The following is a 25,953-nucleotide window of genomic DNA, read 5'->3' as shown; positions in this document are numbered from 1 at the left end:
AAAACGCACTATTTTGTACCAAGTCAACAAAACCTTATTTATATACTATGATAGGACTGAAAATACCTAAAACTGAGATAACAGTTGGTGGTATTCTTTGACAAATTGAACCATTTGAAGAAGACAGAAAACTTATCAGATGCCAGCTCCAGACACAGGAGCTGAAATCATCCTGTGATTTGTTGAAACTTCCACTGTGCTCTGGACAATGGCTAAGGATGGGACTAAGCAGCCCAAACCATCTTGCCTTTCTTTGCCAACATCCAAAGAAAAGCATGGAGCTTTAAAATTATCTGGTGGACGGTTTCAAAGCCACTACAAAAACACAAGGAAGAGATGGCATTGACCTAGATTAGTTATAGTTCCTGCAAAAGCATGACCCATCTAGGTTCCATAATTCTTATTAGAAGAGAAAAAAAGGTTTATGTGCCAAGAATACACTCTGTGTTTTAGAATAGGTAATCAACAATCATGAAATCTTTTTTTTTTTTTAATTTTTTTTTTAAAGAGAGAGTGAAAGAGGAGAGAGAGAGAGAGAGAATTTTTTAATATTTATTATTTTTTAGTTCTCGGCGGACACAACATCTTTGTTGGTATGTGGTGCTGAGGATCGAACCCGGGCCGCACGCATGCCAGGCGAGCGCGCTACCGCTTGAGCCACATCCCCAGCCCCAATCATGAAATCTTAACATTAAGATATAAGTGGAAGGACTCAGAGGGACAGAAAACTATCTTTTTTTTTTTCCTCCTCAGAGAAGTTATTCCCATTTTGTCCCCCAAAGAATGTCTTATTTCATGTTCTCATACCACAGACTATCTTTTATTAAAAGCATGTTCAAGGTTGGCAAATGAGTTGCATTTGTATAAAGCCTCAAGGGCAGGGGCTGCACAATTACCTGCTCACCATTGAATTCCCAGAAACTAATGCAATATATATATAAATATTTGAGGATGAATAAAACACTTAAAATCTACTGAATTACTGTTTACTGTAATGATTGGGAGAGGAACCTAATTGCTAAATCATAGGGGAATTTCTCTTGGGCGTGTGTTGGGGATCAAATCCAGGGCTTTGCACATAGTAAGCATAAATTGTACCACTGAGCTATACCTCCAGCCCCTACAGGATTTTTTAAAAAATCACCTTTTAGTATAGCCATAGTGATAAAATGGCATGTAAGTCACCAAGTTAATGTTTACAGAGAACTTCTAAGAGCACTGGAAAGCGAGCATAGTACTTAGTGAAGGAAGGCAAGACCAATGCTTGCAAAAACTTGAATAATCATTCCAAGATATTTGAACACTTATTTTCTAAATCCTCTTTCCTGTTTTTGCTCTAATTCATTGCTTTGGATTAATTTCTTCACTGTTCACTTTTCTCACACAAGAGTCGAATTCCATGAGTATGTAAAAGTGGGGCTTAAAATCTTTGTGAAACCTTTTCCTTCATCTGTCAGGAAGATCCTTCCCTAGGCAGGCTTTGATTCCCAAAGTGTCATATACGTCACACAGACAAGCATTTCCAGTACAGTCCTCCCTGTTAATTTCCATGTAAAATTTCTCAGAATGCCAACTTGTGAAAGGGAGTTCTGCTCTACAGGGATAAAATAAAATAAATGATATGTATGTTTTACTGATTCAACACACCTGTAGAGTATATAACTTGGACTAAATATAGGGATAACTCATATAATTATCTATTGGGATGGTGTTTCCAAGAAAAAACAATTTCAAAGAAATCTCTATCTTGTGGTAGGAAGAGTCTTCTGCTCAACCAAACTTGGAAAATTCCATATACTAACTCTCTTTCCTTAAATCCCACAAATTATATTTGCATATTAAAGGTTCAGAGAAACCTCCCAGCTAATAAAAAATGATTACTCTCACTCATAATTAAACAAGCAAATGTACTTATATCAGATAATATTGTTTTAGGTATATCTAGAAAATTAATTATATGTAGAGCTGCTCACAAGCATTTTCTCTCAGTAACAAGTTGATAATGATATCACAGCACCTTTGTATTCCTGAAAGATAAAGTTTTAAAAGCTTCCCAAAGATTCTGGATCAGTCACTAGATAAGCTTCTCAAATATCACTACAACCTACTATTTTACTCATCAGATCAAGTGTGATATAATTTTGCAAGCACAATGACACACATGCAGTAGAGAATAGCAAGGCATTTGAGCTAGATCTGTACTGTCATTTTTAATGGGGCTGTATGGCAGGCACTTCAAGTTCCGGTTGAAAGGGTGGTTTAATTCTTCAGCTCGATAGTATCTATACACAGATCGTTTTAGGTATTAGATTGCTTAAGTTTTCTAAATTGCATTTATCACCTAAAACCATCTTGGGTGTGGGTATCACACTTATGTTAACAGTGCATATTTTAATAGGTATTAGAAAGAAGACAACCAGCACATCATACTTGTGATTTTTTTCCAGATGCTATTGCTTCAAACCAGGCTAAAGTCTTAGATTTTAGAAAATGAATCGATTGAATGAATAATATTTTAATCATTTATAACGTAAGTGAAACACAGCAAAAATGTCAAGACATTATATGTTTGGGTAACTTCAGGTTTATTGTTTTGTGAGACCATTAATGGCCAGTTTTTCATGCCAGATGAAGTGGGTGGACTGGTAAATCCCAAACCTGACTGTGAAATATGAATGCAGTCTCCATCCTCAGCCACATAGATCTGAATGTCCAGGCATGAAACCAGGGAATTAGGAATGCTTTAAAGCTCCCGGTACTCCATTGTGAAGGTAGGATTTGGGACCCACTGAGCTAAGGTATTGTCCTAGTGCAGCTATTGCTTCTGATTTCTTTCTTTTTAACCAGCTGCTTCTGGATGTTTCCTAATCTGACTTTGTATTCACAATTCATGCCAATCCATTCCCTTGAGCCAGAATAGAAATACAATCATGCGGGGAGCTCTGGATCCTTCTATTGATATGGTTGAGTTCTGGCATTTATGCTAATTTCCTGCCTCCATTACACAGATTTTATAATTGTACTTTTATTGTTCTATTTATTTGTGTTCTATAGGATTCTGTGCAAATCATGCAAAATTTGGAAATGAAACCTTACTACAAATGGATTCAGCAACAAAATTCTAGAGAACATTTGAGAATTCTTTCTATGTGTTTTCTCTACACGTTCTCTTCATCTGCAGCATTGAATTCGTTTAGATATTCTTGATTTTAATATACAAAGAAAAGTCTTCCTGGTGGAGAGTGTACTTCTCTCATTATTTAAAAATTCGAATTATGCTCCCTTCTGTCTAATCCTCATCTCACCCTGGACCCTGTCAGACTGCACTGCAAACTTCTTTCAGCTAGAGAAGATGAGGTTTACGATGATCTACTTGTCTGAAAATTAATTGTTGTCTTTATTTTTTACTTTGTGAATAATTATCAAATGCCTATTTGATGTACACAACATGTGGTTACACTGGTAAAAAGATTTTGACATATCCAGACTCAGTGTCCAAGTAGTTTAGTTCAAGATCTGGAGACTGAAGTATAGACTAACAACCTACAAAATGCAGAAAGACAAAGAGGTAAAAAGTTATTTCTGCCTCATCATTGACCTATTTGTTTTCTTACACCTGCAACTAATTTGTTCCTTTTTAAATGCATGAAAATGTAAAAAGTGATTTAGATCTTGTCTTTCAGTGCATACAAATATTTAAACAGCAATTTAACAGGTTCTGCATGCATCTTTCCTCATCTCCCTTCTAGTTCTATCTTTATGAAGCCCTTCTTTCTGTGAACCTCCAAGGTAACAATAGATTCTTGATATTCATAAGGGATCCAATATGAAATTATATGAACTTCTGAATTTTAGAGGGGCAACACTTCCTCTCTGGGGCAAGTGTTGGCAAATCTTTTCTGCAAAAGGCCAGATAGTAACTAGTCTCGGTTTTGTGGGCCAACGTCTGTTGCATTCCTGAGCTTTGCAGTTGCAGCATGAAAGAAGCCATAGACACCCAGTAAGGGAATGGGCATGGCTGTGTTCCAATAAAACTTTATTCTGAGGTAGGAACCAAGTTTAGTTAGCTAGCCCTTGCTCTGCAACACAGTTTCCCCCACAGAGCTGAGTGCAGTAAAACTAAGAAATCTTAATAACTTCTTCATGACCTTACTACTCTGTAAATGTAAAAGTCACTTTAAAGCTATTAAAGTTAATTCAGCCCTACAGTGAACTGTGTGCCATTTCACATTATGAAAGAGCTTTCCTGGATCTGGAACGTCTTGTCCCATCCTCACAGTTACTGTGTGCAGAAACACAAACAGAGTGGAAGAGCTGTGCTGGGTTGCAGACCTCAAACTGCACCAGGCAGTAGCCCCTGTAATTCACTCCCATATGCCAGTCCTTTAAAAGGACCTTGCCATTGACCTTCAGCTCCCTTATGAAGGAAAAGAACTAAAGCAGTTAGGGCTGCTCATGCTATGCCTCCTGTGCATCAGGCAATTCAGCACCAGATCATTTTAATGTGTGACCTTGTGCCATCTCTGTCTACCCAACCAGATGTGTCCACGTCTTTGTCCACATGGGCCACAGCATTCAGTGCAGAGTCAAATCACAGTTAATAAGAGAATACATTTTGATTAAACAACCACTGGGATAAGATACTATCCTTGTTCAGACGTTCCTCCTGATGGGAAACATATTCTAAGTCATTATATTTTGAGTGCATATAAGCAACTCTATGTGATTTAGGCTGTGAGGAGATCACTGTAGAGCTTGGGCTACAGCGTGGATCTTAAATATCCTCCAAAGGCCTGTGTGTTAAAGGATTGGTTGATCCCAGAATGGTGCTAGGAAGAGGTGGTGGGTAGAAGTGGGAGGTCTTTTGGTCAATGGGGGCATATCCTGGAAGGGGATTGTGGGACCCCAGTCTCTTCCTCTTTCTCTCTTGCTTCCTGAACATGAGGTAGGCAATTTTGCTTCATCCTGTACTCTCTCCTTGGTGTAAAGCCATTCCACAGGCTCAAAGCCAGGGGACCAAGAGATCATGAACTGAAAACTCCAAAACTGAGGCCCCAAACAAACCTCTTCTCTTCATAAACTGATTCTTTCAAGTACTTTTATAGTGATGGAAACTGACTGACTAAGGATGTTTCTTCCATTTGTGTGGCATGTATAGTCACTGATCATCTTGTCCTGATTTTATTTTCATCATTATTATTATTTGCAAATTTCTCACTCTCTGGAGCAAAAGAAGAGAAGGATGGATTTTTAAAACTTATTTAAATATAAATCATATGTATTTATCATATGTGTACTGTTTTTCAAATATGCATACATTATAACATTGAAATTTTGTACCTTTTGACCAATACCGCCAACCTCCCTCCCACTGCAGTGGCTGAGAACTGCCATTCTACATATACGTGACAACAGGGGTATTTATTTTTCTGTGCCTGGCTTATTTCTCTTAACATAACGTCCTCTAGCTTCATCTATGTTGTAAAAAAAATAACAGGATTTCTTTCCTTTTTTAAGGCAGAATCGTTTTCCATTGTGTGGACATATCACACTCATCTACTGATCTCATTCTTAACTGGTGTCACTAGTATTTAGACAACTGTGAGGTCCTAGTTGTTCCTGTATTTAACTGTACTGAGTCAGTGGCATCTGCTGTGTACTGCGCTCTGTTCCCAGTCTTGACACAGTGGGGAACCAAGTGCAGCCTCTGCCCTAGAGAGCTCTAGGTAGCAGGAAGGACAACATGCCAACAGGTCAACGTTGACTCGGTGCTTCTGTAAGGAGAACACGGGGTATGGAGAGAGGAGCAGCTAACCATGATGAAGGGGTCAAGGTCAGGTTCTGCAGGGAGTGCCATCTAAGCTGAGACCCAGGACTGGCAAGTGGGGTTAGCTGGCTGAAGGCCAAGGCTGAAGGTGAAAGGCAAGATGTACCATGAAGAGGAAATTGCCCATGAAGGCCTGGGGCATATGACCTTGGTAGCCACAGAAGAATGCGGCTGACCACTAGTCAGCCCAGGATCAGTGACTTTTGTGGGCAAGGTCCTGAACATGGGCAGCCTGAGAAAGAGAGCGATGTGGGTTACTGTGTTGATTTTTTAACACACACAAGCAGACCCTTGGTGCTGCAGTCTGGCTGGGCACAAATCACGAGCCAATGAAGCAGGAACAAACTTTATTTCTGAACTCCACCAGCACACTCCACACACGCTCCCCGGGCTCCTCCAGGAACCACCAACCGGAAATCCCCCTCCGGCACTTCCCCAACCAATGGGAACTCTCCGAGAATCCTCAAGTAGCAGGTGGAGGCGGACAGCAGGGGTCTAATATACACAGCTTAACATAACCATTATCATCTCAATGGCTTGCTGGCGTCACCTCTCAACCACTCAGTTCTGGCAAAAATGCCATGCATCATTTGGACTGGGCTATGGCTCTCAGCACCTTGGGAAATTCGAGTGAGTACATTGAGAGTAACATTCCCAGTGGAGCAGAACTGGGAGTCAGTCTGTTGGGTGAGGGATTTATGGCATCTCTTCCTTTGATGGCTGTTAGGACAGTAATAGATTACAGTGGACCTTGGAGTATTTCTAATTACATAACCCTTGCTTCATCAATGATGAGCAACCTCACTGAATCACAGAAATCAGGCTACGGTCAAAAGGCACGCTGCCCACATCTCACATTTCTCCTCTAGACTGACCTCCCCATTACTTGATGTGCCCAGCATCTCATCTTCCCAACCCACACATCACCTCCTTTGACCTTTACCTTCTCTGCATGTCTAGTATAGCAAAACCCAACTTCATTGGTTCTCAGGATTTGTGCATTGAAATGCTTGCCCTTTTTGTTTTGATAGCATGTGTCTGAGTACACACACACACACACACATCGCATACATTCACACTTACATGTTTGAATTAAAAAGTGTGTTACTCAGATAAGTCTAAAGGAAGTGATAATTTAGGTGCCACAGAGATATTCTGATAAATTAATGACTGACATTTGGGGAATTTTATTTAGTAAATAGAATATATATCTTTTTGGAGTATGATCAAGGTTTGGATCTCAGGTTTAAGACCTCAAGCAAGTTATTTGATCTCATTGAGCATCAGTTATTATATCTGTGAAATAGGTTAATGAAATCCTCAATACTGGTTTTTGCTTTGGATAACACTAATTTCAACACTCAGTAGAAAACGCTGAGCAGAGAGTCTGCTAGTGGCCCACTGTGTTATAGGAGATTGGGCTCTGGCTGCCTCTGCCTCTGCCTCTCTGTTTCCATGACTTTCTCCCTCATCAGGTTGGGATTTAATCTTTCCCATGTATCCCTCATTACCTGGTCCACTTCTTCCCATCTGGGCTTACATACATAGGGCTTTTTTTTAAAATTAAAGTTCAGGTTTCCATTTCTTCTTTTCATTTTCAATAATTGGCAAGTGACTTTATCTTTCTGGACTGTTTCTGGCAGGCAGTCAGATCCCGACAAAGGAGATCATCAGCCCCCGTTTTCTGCCTTACAATTGCAATGTTTATTGCAATGGTGTTAAGATATTTTTATTGCAGGTTTTGGTGTAAAAATAAAGTGTGCAGAGTTTAAACTTGTTGGCAGTGTGAATCATGCCTCCCAGCTCCTGGAGGCTCTGAAGTTTTAGTCAATAGAAAAGGCACAATTTACCATTTTTAAATCCATTTTTTTAAACCCAAGTTTTAAACTTCAGTCTTGATTTAGATTTTTCCCCTTTAAAAATTATTACTATTAATGTCATCTGTCTGTTCCAGGATCCAATACAGGGCACCAGCCTGCTCTCCTCTGTCCCTTCTATTGTGTGGCAGTTTCCCAGTCTCTGTGTTTCATGACAGTGAGAGTCTTGAGGGGGATTGGCTCCGTATCCTGCAGAGCTCTGTATCTAGAGAACATTGCAGTTGGGGTCTGTCTGATATTCTGCTCATGATTAGTGGAGTGATCAATGTTGGGGAAGAAGGCTGTGCAGGTGGTGTGACGTTCTCACCATAGCACGCCATACCAGGTGTTATGTCACATCCACATGATGTGCCATGCATGGGCCCTCAGCCCTTGAAGAAGGTAGCATCTGCTAGGCTCCTTCACAGTAGGTTATTTCCTTCTCTTTCCATATCCCACTCTCTGAAGCAAGTCACTAAGTGTGGCCCACCTCAAGTACAGGCAGGGTGGAGAATGAATCTCTATTTCCCGGAGATGGACGAGTCTACAGATACTAAGTAGAATATCTTTAGGGAAGATTTATCGCTGCAAGCCCATTAAAAAACATCAACTTTGGAGAGGGGTATTTTCCCCCTACATCAATCAGTTCCCATCTGCATAATAAACCTACATCTTGAGAAGTCTGGATATCCCCTCAGGTCCTTGTGATTTGAAGTATTTATATGACAAAGTGTCGCTGAGATGTCTTCCTGATTTTTATCTGTTAAGTAGAAAGGCTGGTCTCATATACCAGTCTTTCTGTTTTCTTTTGAAAAAAGAAAAAAGGAGAAATCCCTTTATTAGAATGTTGGAGGATGCACAATCCCATAAGGGTTTTGCAAAAAAGAACAAAAGACAAATTGCTGGCACATCTAGAAAGCCTCTGTGCCAGACTCTGGAGCATTTTCATAATGCAGATCTCCCTCATGCAGGCTGGAGTGGTTTCTACAATGCTGTGTGCAGGCAAACTACAGCAGGCGGCACCTCCTACTGCTGGAGCTCAAGAGGACGGGACGGGTGGGCAGAGGCGAGCTCTGCATTGTTTAATACTTCTGTTTTTTAACTGGTTTAAATGACTTTTTAAAATGTGGGTCATGGGAAAACACACACACACACACACACACACACACACACAAGATCTTCACTGAAAGCTTCCAGGCTTGGGAATATACCCAATGTGTGCCTTCCACCACAGCTAGATGCTGGGAGTTCATGGCTCCAAAAAGACTTGTTCAGCAAATTAAACACACACACAGTTACTGGCTTTTCTCTCTCGTGTTCGGGAAATCAGTGGCAGGAGCTCTGAGGCTAAATTTAATTTTGTGATTCATTAGAACAAGCTGGAGGAGCCAGCACTGCCGGGGGCTTCCCAGGGAACCTGCAAGAACTGCAGCCTGAAGACAGTGAGCTCTGAAGCCCAGGACCAGAGCATTGGGCACGTCTGTGGCCTTGGGCTGATGTGGTGCCTGGCACATGGAAGGAGAGCACTGAGGAGAGTTGTCACAACAGAAAAGGGACAGATCTTGTTAAGGTTTGGATTTAGAATGTCCCCCAAAGGCTAGTCTCTAGTGTAGCAATGTCCAGAGCTGGAGCTTTGGGAACTGATTGGCTCATGAGGGCTCTGACCCCATCAGTGGATTAATCCAGTGGTAACTGAATAGACTACTGGGAGGTGGTAGAAACTGATGGGCAGGTGGGGCATGCTTAGAGGAAGAAGTAGGTCCCTGAGGGTTTGCCTAGGAAGGCTATTTCTTGTTCCTGGTCCCTTCCTTTCCCTCCCAGCTGCCATAAGTTGAGCAGCTTTCCTCTGCCACACCCTTCCACCATGAAGCTCTGCCTCACTCAAACCACCGGCTGAAAACTCTGAAACTGTCAATCAAAATAAACCTTCCCTTCTCTAAATTATTTTTCTTAGATATTTGTCACAGTGATGGAAAGCTGACCAAAACCCTGGGGTAGGGTCCCATAGGCTCTTTTAACGAGTGCCATCACACTCCAATCATGATGCTCAAGACCACCCAGGTCAGATCACTCCTGCTGTGTATCATGGGCAGAAGGACAAGAGCTATATTGGGAACACTGGCCCCAAGCCCTTTCCATACAGATACCCCTCAGGTTATGAGGCTATCATGTTCCAACAAGCCCTTCATAAAGTTGAAAATCTTGCTAAGTTGAAAAATGTATTTAACCTACTTAACCTACCCAGAGTGGGGTCCTCCTGGCAGAGCAATGCCCCAGGCCTCTCCTCCCAACACCTGCATTGGAGGTTAAGTTTCCAACACAAAAATTCTGGGGGATATACTCAACCATAGCAGATGTCGTATCCTCTTTCAATAGATTAAAAACAGAGTTAGTTAGAGGTTCAGAGGCACCACCTTCCACCACTCACCAACGGAGTGTCACACTTGCACCAATGGTGTGGCTTCTTGAGCCTAATCCTGAGAAATTCTCATATGGGTCCACGTGGGACATGTGTCATAATTTTCACTTCAGGAAGTTGAGAATCACTCTGTGTGTTCATCACTGGGAGAGAGGAAAGGTGAAATGTGAGGGTAAGAAAAGAGCATGATGGATCTTAAGTCCTTGGTGTTGAAGAAACACAGGCTGATTTCAACAGAAATAATATTTACCCACCTTTCTTATGATTGCATGCAAATGTCACAGTCTATTTACATCAAGTAAAATACTAAAAAATGCTAGTTTTGTAAACAAAAAGATTAAATGTTTGAATGACTATCTATAGTCCATGTGGGTGAGCTGGAAGAGAAATATAGAGACAAATGATGAGGAATGACAGATATCAAAAGAGGAGGCTTAGGAGGAAATGTGATAATACTAGGCCACCAGGTGAGGAATATGACAAATTCGACTTTTAAGTATGAAGGGGCAGAGGAGAGGAAGGAAGGGAGAGGGAGCAAGAGAGAGAAGAGGGAAAGGAATGGGAGAACAGGATATGAGAAGGAAAGAGAAGGAGAAGAAAGAGAAAAAGATACTACGTCTTTCCTAGGTCACACAGCTGGTGGGTGAGACCATGGAAATTTAAGCCTAATTTTTTTGTTGATATTCAAACTGGTTAAGCCATTTTCTTAACCAGGAGCCAAGCTACCTCCTTTTAAATGTTGCCTTCGATGAAGGGTGAAGATTATGTAAGTTTTTCAAACTATGCATTTCGCCATTTACTGCACCAATAATTCTTGAGCATTTACTACGTCCCAGGCTACCCAGGTAAGTTCAGCCTGGTGCTCATGGACTAATAGGGATGCCTCCATTAGGTGCTAGAATGTTATTCAGCCTTCTCCAGTTTGTGCACATGCAAAAGGGCAGAAAAACATCCAGATATGATGTTCCTCCATACCCATGTGTTTATTCGATTCTTCTCAGACAACTAGAATCGTGACTAGGATCTTGGGAGACAATATCTAGAGCTAAGAATATCCCAAGCAAGAAGAGTTGGGGACATGAAACAAGAGTTGATTGATGGAGAATAAGTCATGCCATTGGCTATTTTCTGTACTGCAGGAATACACAGACTCATGATGCACAACATTTCATTAAAATGCAGTCAAACTTGTTCTGGCAGCTGGGGGAGAAATTGATAACCATATGATAATAATCCCTTAGTGCTAAATGGTTCTTTACAGATGAAAAAAATGCTTTTTTCCTACACTGTTTTATTTGAACTTCACCATAGGCAAAGTAGGGCTCATCATGCCCATTTTGTATAATCTGAATATATTTAAATGCAATCATTATTTGAATTCTATCCTTTGCATATTCAAAATGAGTGTGCAATCATTTTTTTTCCCCAGGCTTAAGCCAAGCCTTCAACTGGAGGCTGTATTTAAAACCCAAACAAACAAACAAACAAAATAAAACAAAAATTCTTCTTTGTCTCATTTCTCTCCTTTTCTGCCTACATACAACTCTGCCATGATTTTTATCCCGACGACTAGTTGCTTTCATTTTTCCTTCCACCTCAATTGTGTAAAGCTTCCAGTGTTTTAAAACACTGCGAAATTACAGAAACCAATCGTCTTTATTTACTCCTTTTTGAAGGGTTCTCATTAATTGAGATAGAGGCTTTGTGGGAAGCACTGATTATAAAGAGATTAATAGTCCTGATTCAAGGATCACAGAGACCTTCAATTTGGCAGATCAAAAACAGAGCCCTGGAAGCTTCAGCCTGAACCAAGGTTTGCCAAGGGACAAGAAGGAGATGGCTGCTTTACAATTTTTGTCTTTCCTTTCAGGTTCATCTCCTAGGGAAACTGCTTGCCATGGAAGGGATTTTCTCATTGGGTGGCAACTGGGCTGTAAAATTCTGCATGGAGGTGGGGGGGCACATTCCCCATGGACTGTCCTCTCTCCTGCTAACTTCCTGCAGGACCTGGTAAAGGGAACTTAATTTATGGAGGATCTTCCCTCCCTGACTCAGCTGCCAGCTGCACCAATCCTTGGCTTGCTCATTCACTCAATAGGGATAGAAATAGGACTTAGCCACCCAGGAGTTTCACTGAGAAGCACCAAGAAAGCACTTCGCACACAGTCAGCCTCTTTAAATGGGTGGTGATCTTCCTTTTTAAACTAGTTTTCTTCAGTATTTAAGTTTCAGAACATTCCCCAAATTAAATTAACACGTGAGACTTGGTGTGCTATGTTGGATGTGGTAGTGTCTTTTTTTTTCCTGTGAAATAGCTCTTTAATTTAAAGGTATATTTTGAGATTCATGATTCATTAGAATAAAAAAAATGTTATTTTCTTTATGATAAAGAGCTGGGAGTTAAGGAATTTCTACAACCCTTTTTCCAGCAATAGTGTTCTCTGTAAACTGTGTTGGGTCATCTTAATGTCTTTGGGGATGATGAAACTTCAAGAGTGACTTCTATACTCATTATTGTAATCACATTTGTGAATGGCTTTATTGTTTATTATGTTCATCCCAAATAATTTGAGTTTCCCTTAAGATAATCTAAATCTACTTAATAAAGTTACCCTGTAAAACCAATCACAATGAAAAATCAAGAACAACGGTATACTTTGCATGTTCCAAATCATGAAGTGCAGAGCAAAATGGCATGGTATTGGCACCAAAATAGACTTGTAGACCATTGGTACAGAATAGAGGACACACAGGCAAACCCACATAAATACAGTTATCTCATATTAGATAAAAGTGCCAAAAACATATGTTGGAGAAAGGATAGACTCTTCAACAAAAAGTGCTGGGAAAACTGGAAATCCATATGCAACAAAATGAAATTAAGCCCCTATCTCTCACCATGCACAAAACTCAACTCAAAGTAGATCAAGGACCTAAGAATTAAACCAGAGACCCTATGCCCAATAGAAGAAAAAGTAGGCCCTAATCTTCATCATGAAGATTAAGTCCAAACTTCCTTAATAAGACTCCTATAGAGCAAGAAATAAAATCAAGAATTAATAAATGGGATGGATTCAAACTAAAAAAAAATCTTCTTCTCAGCAAAAGAAACAAATTCGTGAGGTGAATAGAGAGCCTACTGAATGGGAGCAAATTTTTACCACCCACACATCATATCACTAATCTCTAGGATATATAGATAACTCAAAAATATTAACACCAAAAAACCAAATAACCCAATCAATAAATGAGTCAAGGAACTGAATAGACATTTTTCAGAAGATAGTATACAATCAATCAACAAATATATGAAAAAATGGTCAACATTTCTAGCAATTAGAGAAATGCAAATCTAAACTACTCAAGATTTCATCTCACTCCATCAGAATGGTAGCTATTAGAATACAAACAATAATAAGTGTTGGTGAGGATGTGGGGAAAAGGACACACTCTTACATTGCTTGTGGGACAGCAAATTGGTACAACCAATATGGAAAGCAGTATGGAAATTCCTTGGAAAACTTGGAATGGAACCACCATTTGACGCAGCTATCCCACTTCTTGATTTATACCCAAAGGACTTAAAAAGAGCATACTACAGGGACACAGCCACATCAATGTTTACAGCAGCACAATGCACAATAGCTAAATTATGGATCCAACCTAGATGCCCTTCAGTAGAAAAATGGATAAAGAAATTTTTGTATATTACACAATGGAATATTACTCAGCATTAAAAGAGAATAAAATCATAGCATTTGCAGGTAAATGGATGGAGTTGGAAAATATAATGCTAAGTGAAGTAAGCCAATCCCAGAAAACCAAATGCCAAATATCTTCTCTGATATAAGGATGATGATTCATAATGGGGTTGGGGTGGGGAGCATGGGAGGAATAGAGGAGCTTTAGATAGGTCAAAGGGGAGAGAGGGGAAGGGGGCTCCTGGGGTAGGAAAGATGGTGGAATGCGATGGACATCATTACCCTAAGTACATGTATGAAAACACGAATTGTGTGACTTTGTGTTCAACCAGAGACATGAAAAATTGTGCTCTATATGTATGCTATGAATTGAAATGCATTCTGCTGTCATATATAACAAATTAGATTTTTTTTTTAAAAAAAGCTGAATTAGAAATGTCCCTGGGTGGGGAAGAATGGTAAATGGGAATGGATCTAGTGGCCAGAGAGGGAGGGCATGTGCATGGCTGGCCTGTCAAATTGTATCATTCTTAAATATAAAATAATATTTGGACTGCATCTATAATTTCTAACTTATGTCTGTACTGGTTAGGACGGTGTTCCACTATAAGAGAAACCCTTAAATGAGAGTTACTTGGACAAGGTAGCAGCTTATTTCTTTTTCAAAGGTTTCTAACTTTGAGTTGGAGTCCAGGATTCTTCTGCTGTGTTTCTTGCCTCATGGGTGGGCTCTGTTCCCATACCATCTCCAAGCTCTACCAATTCCAGCAACAGATGTGGAGAGGACAAAGTGGGATGCAGTTTCCTGTAGGGACACATCTCAGTGGTTGTGCCCATGCTTCTCCTTGTGTCTCCTTGGCTGGAGCTTCGACACATGGGCACAGGGGTGGAGGAAGCTCGGCATTCTTGGAGAGCAATATGGGTAGAGAGCATAGGAGTCTGCATTCCAGGAAGTTAGAGCCTAACTAAAAGTACTCTCTGTTCCTATGGGAGATGGGAGAGTGGTTTTTGGAGGGCACCTATCCAATTCTGCTGTGCCCCAATTTCTATTAAACCCTAGGTCAAACAAATGAAAGCCTACAGCGGGTGCTCATTGGCATTAGTGATGATGGATGCTGTAAAACATTTTCACAAACATGGCGGTTTGGAACAACATAGATCATCTTTCTTACAGTTTTGGACCTCGAAAGCCCAATATATGTATTACAGGACTAACATAGGTATCACTAGGGCTGTGCTCCTTCTGAGTTCTAGGATAAAATCTGCCTTCCTGCTTTTCCCAGCTTCTGGAGGCCACCTGCATTCCTTGACTCATGGCCCCATCTTCTGTGTTCAGAGTCATCTGTGCTATATCATTAAAGTTCTCTCTGCCTCAGACCCTCCTGCCTCCTTCTTACAGGGTCCCTGAGATGACACTGGTCTCACCTGGGTAACCCAAGATCATCTTCCCCTCTCAAGATCCTTAATTGAGTCATATCAGCAAAGCTCCTTTTGCCATATAAGGTAATATTGTCACAAGATTTGGGGACAGACTGTTGGCCTTCTGAGAAATCATTACTCTGCTTACTAGTTATGGTTTTGGTCTGGAATTTCCCCCCAAATTTCACATATACTGAGGTAGAACTTTCAGGCAATGGTTGGATCATGGGGTCTCTGAACTCATCAGTGAATTAATCCATCAAATGGCTGAATGGAGTACTGGGAAATGGACCTAGTTGGAGAAAGTAGGTCACTGGGGGCTTGCACTAGAAGGGTTTATCTTTTCCCCAGGCTTTCCCCTACCCCTGGCTTCCTTGCTGCCATGAGCGCAGCAGCTTTCCTCCACTACACCCTTCCGCCATGATAATGTTCTGCCTACTTCATGCCCAGAGTGATGGAGCCATCTGACCATGGGCTGAGACCTCTGATATGCTGAGCCAAAGCAAATTTTTCCTCCTCTAAGTTGTTTGTGTCAGGTATTTTGGTCAGAGCAAGAAAGAGCTGACTAACAAACTACCACATTCTCCTTATACCAAAGACCCAAACTTAAGACCCATAAAATTTCATAAAATTTTATTATTGAGCCTTCACATGTCAATCATTGTATTATGCTAATAAGTCAACTCCAAGGTATGAGCTTCCTTCAAAATTAGTTCAGATATTTAGCCCTCTGTTTCATTAACTAGAAAGTCTTGTGAGCAGTGGACTTACTCTCTTACTGTTGTTGAAATGTCATGTCATGCTTGTACTTTAGCGTTTGCCGGGGCTCTCAGTGGGTCTGTACACTGTGGGTCACTTTTCCTTTGCAGCCAAGGAACAAACCTTGCTTTCCTCTGCTTTGAATTTCCTCCTTCAGCCTTTCTCATCGCCCTGCTCTTGCTCTTGTGATAGAATGCACTGCTCTCACAGCAGTCGTTGCTTGGCCCAGACACGTATCAAGCTGGAGTCTGATTGTGACTGTGTGTAGTCAGGTTTTTCTCCAATTGTGTGTGATTCAGTCCATCTTCTCTCTTTCTCTCTCTCTCCATCCCCCTCTCTATGTACACATATGGATATATGAATCACTTGTTCTAGTGACTACTATCTGGACTGGGCTGAGGTTTAACATCGATCACAGCTAGTAGTCAAAAAAGTGACTTCTGGCCATTTCTATTGGGATTTCTTCTGATGACATTTTAATAATAGAGGGTTTATATTTTGGTCTGTTTTAAAGAAAGGGCTTTCTGTATATATGGCAATAGTTTCCACTTGATTGAGAATTTCTTCATTATTCTTCTTTATTCAGCTTTTGATAAAAGCTAGGGGTTTTCTTTTTCTTTTGGAATTTAACAGCTCTGTCTAAATTACCCACTGCCAATCTTCCCCTTTGCTTAGTGCATTTAGTAGCTCACAGAACAACTGCCTGCCTGTGTCTTTCCCTCATCCGCTGGGTACCTTGTAGTATGTTGGGTAGTGCTGGCCCTATGGCCCTTGGGATCTGAGGACTTTGGGTCCTTCTGGATGTGCACTGTTCCTGACTCAGTGCTTTTTGAGCAAACACAGGGGTGGATAAAGGCAGGGTGTGACTGCTGTTTTTGAATAGTTGACAAGATTTTAATTAGGGCATTATTCTTTCTGTAATTTGTTAATTGAAATGGCCACCTATTGTCTTCTAGCATAGGGATCTGGGAACCAGGGGGACCACTGTAGACAAACAATGTGCCTCAGAGTTCCTTTCATTTAGGGTTTAGCCAAAATGAAGTGATGGTGGCTGAAAGCCGAGCCCAATTCTAGTAAATTCCCAATTAAACGCCTAAAGTCTCTTTGGTAAGGAAGTGGCACATGAACAAATTCATATAAAAAGAATTCCAATTATCTACAATGGTTAAAAATGAGATATTCTGTTTTAAGTTAGTTTTCTTATTACAGTGTTATTATTAAGTTAGCTTTCTCATTAACAGAGAGTTATGAATTCTATGTAGTATATTCCAGTTTTCATTTGATAATTTTTATTTTTGGCTCTGATTATAAAAGGCAATCAAAGCCCATTATAGAAAATGTTGGGGAAAAAAATAAAAGAATAATATAAGAGAAAAAATATCTGCACTGCTCAGAAAATACCACTGTTAATTTCTTGGTAAATTTATATATGTGTATTTATAAATTTTAAAAATATATATATGTACATACGTATACATTTTAAATTCTTTGTGTACATATTATTGAGATTGTATTGTATTTTGGGCTCTCATTTCATTTTATTCAGCATTATATCAGAATGATTCCCATGCCACTAAATAGTTTTTGAAAACACTCTTTCCCTGGTTGGTTGATGCGTCACCTGGACACAGAAGCAGTGTTTGAGCAGCCCTCTCCTGACCTCCCAGCTGGATGTCCTTGCGTCACAGGTGGCTCTGTTTTCCTCTCTCCTATTTGAACAGAAAGAGAGTCCCAAGTAAGTAGTTAGGGCTTGAGACAATCTTAAGGCATTTGAAAAACAATAACACACTTTTTTTTTTCCAGAAAAACACTGCCCATTTTCATTAGCATTATCAGTACATAGGCGTCAGTATGGCATTAAGCTGTTGCCATTGCTAATCAGCTATTTTATTTTAAAAAGGTGGCCAGCTTGATTACCAATGCTGTAAGCTCCTATGATTTAAAATAGGTGTCCTCTAAGGTGGTGTGAGTCAGGAGGCATGTTCTGTTTCCAGAAATCTGAAAGCCACGCATCACATTGGTCAGAATAGTGGGGTTATGTGTTAGGAGAGCCCAGAAGGAGCAGCTACTTATTGCATTATAACATATGGCTTTTAAAAAAAAAAAAAAAGAACAATGATCCTTGTTTCTATGTTTTTAATTTCTCCAAACAAACATGAAACAGGACAGAGAATATCTTTCTGTTTATGTGGCCCTCCCATGGCCTCCATTCTGCCTGTAAGCACCTGCTTCTGCAGAAGCATGCTCAGAAAGGTTGAATATTTGTTTCTTCCTCTTAACATTGCACACAAAGTCTACATCCGCTCAAAACATAGAACCCAGGTCATCTGGATTTTATTAGGGCTTTGTGGTATCTAATAAAATCGAACATCAGCATTTTTACAGTTATCTTTTCCTTATTCATGAAAGAGTAAGAGACTCGTTTTCCAAATTAATTTATGTGACTCCCTCAAGGCAAGGGCCCAGAGTGATTTTGCTCACCATGATATGGGCTTGTTCATAGATTCTGCTCAAAATATGCCTGATCTATAGAGACAAGCCCATATTCTTTTGTCATCGATGACAGAATGCCATAAGAGGCTTAGGTTCACATGAACATTATTTGAATTTAGTGGATATATTACACAGGAGAGGTAATGAATAAGGCAGATGAGAGAGGTTTGAGTCTCAATTTGGATTAAAGAAAGTGCTTCCCAGCAAGATCAGTTACTATCCTTTCTTTCCAAACTCCTCATCTGCTTCAGATTCCTTCCAAGCCTAGAGTAACAAGAAAAATAGGTGAAATCCAACTGCTCATGATGACCCTCAAACCCTGTGTGGCTTGTGTCCCACTCTGAGCCCAGTGGGGTCATCACCTTCAGGCACAGGCTCCTGGGAATCTTGTCGACTGTCACAGAGCTGCACTGTGTCAGCTCAGAGTCCTGGACTTAATTTCTTGCTTGTCCTGAAGCAAGGGAGGAGCCTGGTGTGTTGGCCCCAAGTGGGTATTCCTGGTTGTAGTAGAACCGTCTTTCTCTGGCTTCTCTCCAAGACCCATGGGAAAGGTGCATGGTGAACATAATGATTTTCTCTTCACGTCCCTCCTTTTCTTATTTGTGTATGTTCTTCCATGTGTACACAATGTTTCTCAGCAGCTATGGCTTGGATGTTCTTGAGTAATTTTATTTATTCCATTTTCTTGACACTTAAGTATTTTGGGCACCACTTATAAACAAGGTACTGGAATAAAATCATATCAGGTCCCTGTTGGGACCATATATGAATGAAATCCTCAAACAAATCTATGTTCCGTTGCTACCAAGGTAAATGCCTTACTGGCAATGAATATGGTGTTATCAGACTCTTTCATACAGAGGCGCATACAGGGGCCCTGTGACACTGGAGCAGACAAAGCTCAGAGAGTGGGCAGGTAGAGCTGTTGAAGCTGATTGGAAAGGAAGAACAAGATTACTCAGATCTTTTAGAATTCTGATCTATTATCCTCAGAGCAATAAAACTGGATAATCTTAAGCATAAGGCAGCATGGTTATTTTTGATTAAAAAAAATCCTGCCATACAAAATTTTAGACATATAAAAAATAGAAAAATCACATATATGTATAATATGAAATGTAATGCATTTTGCTGTCATATATAACAAATTAGAATAGATAAATAAATAAAAACAGAAAACTCTAATGAAGTCCCTGTACCAGTCAACATTTCCCAACCTGTGGCTAGTTATGTGTGAACCAGCCCACATCTTCCCACGCCTGGGCCCTGATTATTTGAAGTAGACCCCAGACACCCTTCCATTATATTGCTAAATATATTTCTAATAGCCAAAGACTCTCTCTCTCTAAATATAAGCAGAAATACATAAAAGCAATTTCCAAATACTTTCTAATTCTTAATATCAAATGTACAATCAGTGTTTAAATTTTCTCAAATGTATCCTGTGTGTGTGTGTATGTGTGTGTTGTGTGGTGTGCTCATGAGTGCTTTACTCAAATTGGGATCCAAATAAGATTTATATGTTGCAGTTATTGATATGTCTCCTGGGTCTTTTTAATCTGTCAATTCTTCTACCACATCTATTATCATGCCCCTTAATTTACCATTAATTTGTCATTTTTTAAAATTTATTTTCATATTATTTTTAATTGAATGTAATAATGACACATATTTATGGTATCTATGATAATATGTATATTATGTATGTATATGTATATACATATTACAATATGTATAATAATATAATGACCACATCTGGATAATTTACATTTCTTGGTGAACTGTAGTCACCCCACTGTGCTGTGGACCTCTAGACTTACTCCTTCCAGCTAAATGTGTTTTGGCACTCATTATCCAACCTCTAGTGACCACTATCCTACTCTCTAATTCCTTGAAGTCAACTTTCAGAGCTTTCCTATGAGGGAAGCATGCAATCTTGGTCACTCTGTGCCTGACTTATTTCACTTGGCTTATTTCTCCAGGCTAATGCATGCTGTTTCAAATGACAGAATTTCATTCTTTTTCATGTCTAAATAATATTGCATCACATTACAACACTTTCTTCACCTAATCGTCCACATGAAGCCTCAACGATTCTTTGTCTTGGCTATGGTGAGTAGTGCTGCTGTGGAGACGTGGGCAGGTCTCTCTTGTAATACTGACTGCATTTCCGTTGGCTGTACACCCAGCGGTGGAAGCCCAGAACGCATGCTAGTCTGCTTTACTTTCTTGAGAGACCTACATACTGCTTTCCTTGACTAATTTACATCTCTGGCAACAGTGTTTAAGAGTTCTCCTTTTCCACCTGCTAGCCAGCCTTTAAAAATTTTTTTTTCTTTGACAATAGTCATTCTAGGTGTGGCAAGATTGCATATCATGCGGCTCTGATTTACATTTTCTGATGATTGGTGATATTGAGCATATTTTTCACATATTTTTTGGCCATTCACATATTTTCTTTCCAGAAATATCTATTTAGATAATTTACTATTTTAGTGAGACCATTGCTTTTATTTTGATGTTGAATTGTTTGTGTTCTTTATATATTCTGAAATTTAATCCCTTGTTGGATAAGTAATTTGTAAATATTTTCTTCCATTTTGTGGGTCATCTGTTCATAGGTTGATTGTTTTCTTTGCTGTGCAGAAGCTTTTTAATTTGATATAATCCCATATGTTTATTTTTACTTTTGTTGCCTGTGTTTTTGAGGTCTTATACAAAAATTTTTATCCTGTATTAATGTCTTGAAATGTTTCCCCCATGTTTTCTTCTAGGAGTTTTATACTTTTTGGTTTTACCTTTGGGTATGTGATTCATCTTGAATTGATATTTGTGTACAAAAAAAGATAGTGGTATAATTTCATTCTTTTGCATATGGGTATCCAGTGTGCCCAGAACCACTTATTTAAAAGACTCTCCTGTCTCCAAAGTATGTTCTTAGCATCTTTGTTGAAAATCAGTTGGTTGCATGTATGTGTAATTTTTTAAGATCTCCGTTCTGGTCCATTTTTCTGTGTATCTTTTATGCTAGTATCATGCTGTTTGGGTTACTATAGTTTAGTAGTATCTTTTGACATCAGGTATTCTGATATCTTCAGCTTTGTTCCTTTTGCTTGGGATTTCTTTGGCTATTTGTTACTTTAATGGTTCTATATAAATTTTAAGATTTTTTTTTTTTACTTCTGTGAAGAATTTCACTTATATTTTGATGAGGGTTGCATTGAATCTATTGATCATTTTTGGTGAATATTTTAACAATATTAACTCTTCAAATCCAAGGACAAGGCTTCTTGTGTTGTTTTCCATTTTTAAATTAGTGTTTTATCATTTTTATTATAGAGCAGATTTCACTTCCTTGGTTAAATTTATTCCTGGGTATTTTATTTTTTGTGGCCTCTGTGACTGACTATTTTTCTAGTTTCTTTTGCAGAAAGTTTGTTATTGGTATATAGAAATACTACTGATTTTGTGTGTTGATTTTCTGTCCCACAACTGTTCTGAATTCATCTATTCTAATATTTTTTTGGTGAAATCTGTAGGTTTTCCTACATATAAGATTATGTTGTCTGTAAACAAGGATTAATTAAATTCCTACATTTCAATTTTGTTGACCTTTATTTTTTTAATTGATTTTATTTTTTTAAATACACGACAGTGGAATGCATTATGATTCTTATTACACATATAGAGCACAATTTTTCATATCTTTGTATATAAAGTATGTTCATGCCAATTCATGTCTTTACATATGTACTTGTTTTTTTATGCATTACAATTCTTATTACACATATATACCACAATTTTTCATCTCTCTATTTGTATATAAAGTATGTTCACACCCAATTCATATCTTCATACATGAACTTTGGATAATGATGTCCATCACATTCCAGCATCCTGCCCACTCCCTTTCCCACCCACCCCTCTTCCCTATCTAGAATTTATCTATTCCTCCCATGCTCTTGCTCCCTACGTCACTATGAGACAGCCTCCTTATATCAGAGAAAACATTCGGCATTTGCTTTTTTGGGATTGGCTAATTTCACTTAGTATTATCTTCTTCAAAGCCATCCATTTACCTACAAATGCCATGATTCTATTTTCTTTTATTGCTGAGTAAAATTGCATTTTTAATCCATTTAATCCATTCATCCACTGAAGGGTGTCTAGATTGGCTCCACAGTTTAGCTATTGTGAATTGTGCTGCTATAAACATTGATGTGACTGTGTCCCTGTAGTATGCTGTTTTTAAGTCCTTTGGGTATAGTTCGAGGAGAGGGATAGATGGGTCAAATGCTGGTTCCATTCCCAGATTTCCAAGGAATCTCCATACTGCTTTCCATATTGTCTGCACCAATTTACAGTCCCACCAGCAATGTATGAGTGTGCCTTTTTCCCCACATCCTCTCCAACACTTATTGTTGTTTGTCTTCATAATAGCTGCCATTCTGACTGGAGTGAGATGAAATCTTAGAGTAGTTTTGATTTGCATTTCTCTAATTGCTAGAGATAATGAGCATTTTTTTCACATGTTTATTGATTGATTGTATATCCTCTTCTAAGAAGTGTCTGTTCAGGTCCTTGGCCCATTTGTAGATTGGGTTATTTGGTTTTTTGGTGCTTAGCTTTTTGAGTTCGTTATATACCCTAGAGATTAGTGCTCTATATGATGTGTGAGGGGTAAAAATTTGCTCCCAGGATGTAGACTCTCTGTTCACCTCACAGATTGTTTCTTTTGCTGAGAAGAAACTTTTTAGTTTGATTCCATCCCATTTATTGTTTCTTGGTTTTAATTCTTGCACTGTAGGGGTCTTATTAAGGAAGTTGGGGCCTAATCCCACATGATGAAGATTAGGGTCTACTTTTTCTTCTATTACACACAGAGTCTCTGGTTTAATTCCTAGGTCTTTGATCCATTTTGTGTTAAGTTTTGTGCATGGTAAGAGACATGAGTTTAATTTTATTTTGTTGTATATGGATTTCCAATTTTCCCAGCACCATTTGTTGAAGATTCTACCTTTTCTCCAATGCATGTTTTTGGCACCTTTGTCTAATATAAGATAATTGTAATTTTGTGGGTTAGTCTCTGTTTCCTCTATTCTGTACCATTGGTCTACCAGTCTGTTTTGGTGCCAATACCAGGCTGTTTTTGTTACTATTGCTCTGTAGTATAGTTTAAGGTCTGGTATAGCAATGCCACCTGCTTCGCTCTTCCTGCTAAGGATTGCTTTAGTTATTCTAGATTTCTTATTTTTCCAAATAAATTTCATTAGTGCTTTTCCTATTTCTATAAGGAATGCCAATGGTATTTTGATCAGAATTGCATTAAATCTGTATAGTGCTATTTGTAATATGGTCATTTTGATAATATTCTGCCTAATCAAGAGCAAGGTAGATCTTTCCATCTTCTAAGGTCTTCTTTCATTTCTCTCTTTAGGGTTCTGTAGTTTTCATTGTATAGATCTTTCATCTCTTTTGTTAAGTTGATTCTCAAGTATCTTATTTTTTTGAGGTTATTGTGAATGGGTAGTTTTCCTCATTTCCTTCTCAGAGGCTTTGTCACTGAAATACAGAAATGCCTTAGATTTACGGGTGTTGATTTTATATCCTGCCACTTTTCTGAATTCATTTACTAGTTCCAGAAGATTTCTGGTGGAGTTCTTTGGGTCTTCTAAGTGTAGAATCATATCATCAACAAATAGTGTTAATTTAAGTTCTTCTTTTCCTATACATATCCCTTTGATTTCTTTTGTCTGTCTAATTGCTCTGGCCAGAGTTTCAAGAACTATGTTAAATAGAAGTGGTGAAAGAGGGCATCCCTGTCTTGTTCCAGTTTTTAGAGGGAATGCCTTCAATTTTTCTCCATTTAGAATGATGTTGGCCTGAGGCTTAGCATAGATAGCCTTTATGATGTTGAGACATGTTCCTGTTATGCCTAGTTTTTCTAGTGTTTTGAACATAGAAATTTTGTCAAATGATTTTTCTGCATCTATTGAGATGATCATATGATTCTTATCTTCAAGTCTATTGATGTGATGAATTACATTTATTGATTTTCATACCTTGAAGCCACCTTGCATCCCTGGGATGAATCCCACTTGATCATGGTGCACAATCTTTTTGATATGCTTTTGTATTAAATTTGCCAGGATTTTATTGAGAATTTTTGCATCTATGTTCATTAGAGATATTGGTCTGAATTTTTCTTTGTTTGATGTGTCTTTGCCTGGTTTTGATTCCAAAATTAAGATGATATTGGCCTCATAGAATGAGTTTGGAATTATTGCCTCTTTTTCTATTTCCTGAAATAAATTGAAGAGTATTGGTATTAGTTCTTCTTTAAAGGTCTTGTAGAACTTGACTGTGTATCCATTTGGTCCTGGGCTTTTCTTGGTTGGTAAGCTTTTGATGGATTCTTCTATTTCCTCACTTGATATTGGTCTGTTTAAATTGTGCATATCTTCCTGACTCAATCAGGGCAAATCGTATGACTTCAGAAATTTGTTGATGCCTTCAGTGTCTTCTATTTTATTGGAGTATAAGATTTCAAAATAATTTCTAATTATCCTCTGTATTTCTGTAGTGTCTGTTGTGATATTACCTTTTTCATCACATATGCTGGTAATTTGAGTTCTCTCTCTTCTTCTCTTCATTAGCATGGCTAAGGGTTTGTCAATCTTATTTATTTTTTTCAAAGAACCAACTTTTTTTTCCAATTGTTTCTTTTATTTCAATTTCATTTATTTCAGCTCTGATTTTAATTATTTCTTGTCTTCTACTGCTTTTTCTGCTTATTTGTTCTTCTTTTTCTAGGGCTTTGAGATGTAGTGTGAGGTCATTTATTTGTTGAATTTTTCTTCTTTTAAGGAATGAACTCCATGCAATAGATTATCCTCTTAGTACTGCTTTCATAGTGTCCAGGAGATTTCAATATGTTGTGTCTATGTTCTCATTTACCTCTAAGAATTTTTTAATTTCCTCTTTGATGTCTTCTGTGACCCATTGTTCTTTCAGCAGCATATTGTTTGGTCTCCAGGTGATGAAGAAATTTTTGTTTTTATTTTGTCGTTGATTTCCAATTTTATTCCATTATGATCTGATAAAAATGCATGGTAGTAACTCTACTTTTCTATATTTGGTAAGAGTTGCTTTGTGGCATAGTATATGGTCTATTTTAGAGAAGGATCCATGTTCTGCTGAGAAGAAAATGTATCCGCTTGATGCAAGTTGAAATATTCTGTATATGTCAGTTAAGTCTAAGTTATTGATTGTGTTATTGAGTTCTATATTTTCTTTATTCAACTTTTGTTTGGAAGACCTATCAAATGGTGAGAGAGGTGTGTTAAAGTCACCCAAGATTATTGTGTTGTAGTCAATTTGACTCTTGAACTTGAGAAGAGTTTGTTTGATGAACATAGCTGCACCATTGTTTGGGGCAAATATATTTATGATTGTTATGTATTGTTGGTTTATGGTTCC

The sequence above is a fragment of the Spermophilus citellus genome (assembly GCF_964194105.1).
Source record: "Spermophilus citellus genome assembly, chromosome: 4".
Taxonomy (NCBI): domain Eukaryota; kingdom Metazoa; phylum Chordata; class Mammalia; order Rodentia; family Sciuridae; genus Spermophilus; species Spermophilus citellus.
Note: the sequence above shows the minus strand (reverse complement) of the source record.